The sequence below is a fragment of the Salvia splendens genome, chromosome 21 (assembly GCF_004379255.2).
Source record: "Salvia splendens isolate huo1 chromosome 21, SspV2, whole genome shotgun sequence".
Taxonomy (NCBI): Eukaryota; Viridiplantae; Streptophyta; class Magnoliopsida; order Lamiales; family Lamiaceae; genus Salvia; species Salvia splendens.
Window position 1 is genome coordinate 20,448,265 of NC_056052.1, and position 4,998 is coordinate 20,453,262.

Genomic DNA, 4,998 nt, shown 5'->3' on the forward strand with positions numbered 1-4,998 from the left:
CATGTAGACTAGATATATAGTTGTTTTATACTCTACCAAACATAGTTTTTAACATGTCAAAGAGCATTACGGTCTATTATGATAACTCTGATGCAATCCCTATAATGATAACAAGTACAATGGAATGAAGTATGATCATATCATTTGAGATAGTGAGAAGATGAGACATCATTGTGACTCAGATTGGATCCGAGCACACCCTAGTGGACCCTTTTACAATGAATCTACGATGCATGTCATTCAACCATTATGTGGAAGGAGTGAAAGTGAAATGCATCAAGAAACTGCTTTGGGTATAATGAAACGAGGTTGTTAGGATTTATATACTACAAAGTATGAAATGTATCAAGGAACTGCTTTGAGTATATTGAGACGAGGTTGTTAGGATTTATATACTACTCTTACAAAATATGTTCTGAGCTACCTGGTATCGCAAAACTTAGTTTCTATTTAATCGTGAGAATAAAATACTTTGTTATTAGTTTGCTTTTCGTATTGCGTTAATTATATGTTTGCAACAAATCTATGCTCTACATGTAGACTTGATGTCACGACCGCACTTTCTAAGGATAGAAAGTCCGGTTGATCGCGACTACGGGAGGATGAATGAGGTTGGGAAGAAAGGGGAAAACTGTGGCACAACTAACATAAACTGAATAACTCGAATAATATATCAGAGTGCATGATACAATGAATGTAAACTCGACTTTTACATTGCAGCGGAAGAGTCAAGAGCAGATGACATCGTGTATGGAGACACGACGCATCCAAGTACTAGTCTATCGAAGGATCTTCATTTGTCTGTGCTCAACACCGTCTGCCGTCATCACTGCTCAACCTGCATATTTTTAAAACATATGCAGGGCTGAGTACTTGGTGTACTCAATGGACACGTGCCGAAATATATTTTCATAAAAACTGGTTATGTCAAGCCACTCCTAAGTGAACTCGGGGTTTTACTTAGGAGATCCGAGAACACTAAAAGCATTTTTCTTTTCCCTTATCAAAAGTGATCTGACAATCTATTTTCCTAGAACATATGACGTATCTGAACTAACTCCTGGTGAACCGCAAATTCACTAACTCTTGGTGAACCGAAATGTATGGGCTCATCCCACTTACAAACCCGAATTCAGTAACTCCTGGTGAACCGCGAATTCACTAACTAAAACTGAAACTCCTGGTCTAGTACAGATAGGCATTGTTCAAAACAAAACATGGCTTAACATAACATTTGCAACTTTATTTTTCTCATAAAACCTTTTTGAAACATAAGCTCATTTTTTCTTTTATCAAAAGCCGAACACAAAATCGACAAAGGCTAATAGCTCACAGACACTCGTAAAACAACACATAACACCATATAAATCACATCACCTTCACTTTATGAAAATAACTGTAAGCATACTTGCAATACATTTTCACACATTGGGAACGTAAATATCTGAAATCATACTTCAAAGCTATTTTCTGAATTCTAAAAGAAAGCCCACAATCATATATTAAATAGAAAGCTCGTAAAATACTTTTCGTAAAAACTGTACTTTTAACTGAAAGCCCACAAAATACTTTTCATAAAAACTGTAAACATACTTTAAACTGAAAGCTCACTGAAATACTTTAGTTCGAAAGCCCACCTCATTCGCTTAAAACTCCTTAACTTGGATATTCCTGACTCCACCCTTAACTCGCGGGATAGCCTTTTGAAAACAAACAACGTACTAATAAGACTCAAGAAGTTTTTATACTTTAATTAGAATGCATGCCCCTATTTCATCATGGCCCAAGAACTTAATAGAATTCCGGCTCAAAACCAAATTAATTTGCATCCCAAGCTCCCTCCCTCGTAAATTAATTCCATCCGGCCCAACTGCTCTTTCCTCCGATTTCGCGGCGCACGGCGCCACCACCAGCCGCCGCGCATCCTCTTTCATCCTGGCGCCTCTCTCCGTCCTCAGCCTCAATTTTAAAGCCTTAGTTCAAAATTTCCCCATCTCATTCCTCTCTGTCGAGCTCTCTCACCGGCGAAATCGCCGTTTACCTTCTCTACTCGGCTGCATTCGCCAATCGTCACTCCGGTCAGCTCCGAGCTCACTCTCTTCGTCCGTTCTCGCAAGTGCCGTTGCTTCCCCCGTGGCCTCACTTTCACGGTGGTCGTCGGGGCAGCCCTTCGGCTTTGAAGCTAAGTTCCTTTACTCCCTTTCATTACTTAGCATTTTGTTGCGACTTGGGCAGTGGCTATGTGATTTTTAAAGCATCTATTTGTTGTTCCCAGTTCACACCTATGTTTACCTCAAGCTTGGTTTCAACGAGGTTTTAATCTATATGGTATCTGTTCCATAGTTGCTACTGTTGTGAGGTTCCTATAGCCATGTTTCTAAGTTCTTGGGCCTAGTATGATGTCCGAAACATAAGCAGAGGGTGTGCTAGTGTTTTACCTCTTTCTCGATGACTCCTTCGAACGCCTGACTGCCCTTAAGCTCGCCGCCACTCCTTCTCTTGCTGCACTTCTTGTGATTTGTGAATTTAGATAGGTGTGAGAAAGGAGGTGGTGGACTGGTATTTATAGCCGAGCCCTTGGCTCCTTGTGGCATTTCTTGGCAGACATTGGAGCTCTATTTTGAGCTAAAGGTCATCCCCTCTTTTGTGTTTGATGAAAAAGGTGATCATGCTAAATTGGTGAAATCCTTGGAGGACCTACTCCTTGTATATGGTGCTTCCTATTTTGGGCTAAATAGTTTCCTCACTTTTGAGCTTGACAAGGAGGCTTCCCATGCCCTATTTGTGAAAACCTTGGAAGTCCACTTTTTGTTTGATCTTGGTGATCTTGTCTACTGTCATTGTCCTCTTATGGGTTCCTAAATGAGCTCACATTCTTCATCTTATTTGTCTATCTTCTTCATTTGGAAGATTTGAAGATATCCGATCCAGCCATCATCTTACTTATTTGAATAATGCTTTTACTCTTATGACTTCATTGGACTTTGTTCTCACCTCATTTATGTGATTAATCTTGCATGTACAGCTGGCCCTCTCGTTGGAGCTTTGTGGGTGTTCAAATCGAGAAAAATGGAGATAAAATTTTTGCTCAAGTCATCTTTCATATCTACCTCCCAATGGGAGTAGCTAAATGTCAAGTCTAAATCCTTGTATTTCATAGAGGAGTGGTTGTATTTGTTTGTGTGAAAAGATGTCGCAAGTTTATATGTATAGGCGTGTAGTACATGTGTAGCACTCTATTAAACTACTTGCATTCCTACTTTCCAACAATTGTAGTCTTCCTAGCACCTTAATTCCATAAGGCATTAGAACCAAATATAACTTAAGTCCTTCACTTAAGATTAAATCCAACTTAACACGTGCAAAATAAATTCAATCGTCTCTTCGTCAAAAAAAATTTATACTCCAAAATCTGTGCACGAAAACTCGGGGGTTACACTTGTGGTGGATCAAACTCGGGGTGTTACACTTGTGGTGGATCAAAAATTATAGTAAATGACTACTCAGTCAATTTCTTATAAAAAAAAGTAAGTTAATAGTCCAAATAAATATGGACAACTTATTGCAAAAAACTTTGTATTAATAATATGTTGCATTTTTTTAGTTAACAAATGATATTGGTGCACTTATATTGAAATGGAATTAATAGCGAGATAAGTTCTTTTTTCTGCTGTGATTATTGGTACAAAAAGGATACAATTTGTGTCTCAATATATGGAAGAACAATATTCTTTTTGGCTTACAACTAGTTGATTTAGTGGTGCCCCCCATATAAATAACTGGGCCCTTTTTGGACACGATTAATTTGCTATCATGGATCGATTTTAAAGTTTATATTGGCTTCTCCTTAATTAATTTCAAAACTTGACATTTGAAATTGATTTGAATTCGAAACTCCCTTTTAAATGCAGTATAGGTTTAGAAAACGATTCATATTTTTCAAATTTAATTAATTGTAGGACAAGAACTAGAATTCCATTTAATCCGATCACTGTATAATCTATAATTATTTTGAAGAAAAACTCCTTTCTAATACAAATATAATTTTTTATCGTAGTATTAAAGTCCATTAATTGAGAAATATAAATAATATTTATACAATTTCTGGACCATTTATATGTGCGTTGGCGGTATCAAAAGACTCTATAAGTGGTAATGAATTAATGCATTTAAGAACCAATTTAATACTAATAGTATAGATATGAGAAAGAAGTAATAATATATGGGTATCAAACATGTCCTAAATCTCAGTCTAACCCAAAATCCGTAGGTCGGCCCGAATAGTCAGATTAAATTAGCGAATTAGGACTCTAATTTTAGAATGGCCTAAACGGGTTAACTCATTAGGGTTGGTGAGTGAAATGGATGGTTGTCGTGTGAGTGTATGTGTAATAAACTGCTAGGTCGAGCTACCAAGTCCAATGAATCCACTAAACACTAGGTCTAGGAACTCAAGGTGACACAGAAGACTCTGTCTATGGACACACAAACTCTTGCGTTTCAAAGATCCCTCAACCCGTTATACTATAGATTAGTATAGAGAAGCAGGGGTCGATCCCACGGAGATGGACGCGTAAGAAAGCATCTAGAGACTTTGGTTTAGAAAGCGGCTGCTGCCATGCAAATTTGGGTTGAGGTATAACTACGGCTAGACCTAGGCACAAAATCAAACACTAGACCTAGAAAACTGTAAACGTTATGCTGAGATCGAACATCCTTAGGACTACGTAATTTTAAACTAACTTCATAGACCGAGCAACAATTACCAACTATAGCTAAACAGAACGCAAATAGAAGTGGGGACCAACTTCCAGAAATATCAAGTACGGAAGAAAAGCTGCAACTAACAAACTAAGAATTTAACTAACAATGACATGTATAACTTCAACTGAATCAAACACGAAGATGAAGAAAACAGAGCACATACCGAGATTCAAACAAAATGTAAAAATTCGGACGACGGAAACTCGCAACCAACCGAAAATAAAACAGATCTAC

The 4,998-nt window shown here is 37.7% G+C and overlaps 1 long non-coding RNA gene across 1 annotated transcript; it reads right to left on the reverse strand.

Moving 5' to 3' along the window:
- Window positions 1-648: 648 nt before the first annotated feature.
- Window positions 649-2,722, reverse strand: LOC121784659. The gene is made up of 3 exons (XR_006046755.1): window positions 2,439-2,722; window positions 1,638-1,700; window positions 649-838 (listed from the first exon to the last, which is right to left on the reverse strand). It is a non-coding gene; the product is annotated as an uncharacterized LOC121784659 (long non-coding RNA).
- Between the last annotated feature and the right edge of the window lie 2,276 nt (window positions 2,723-4,998).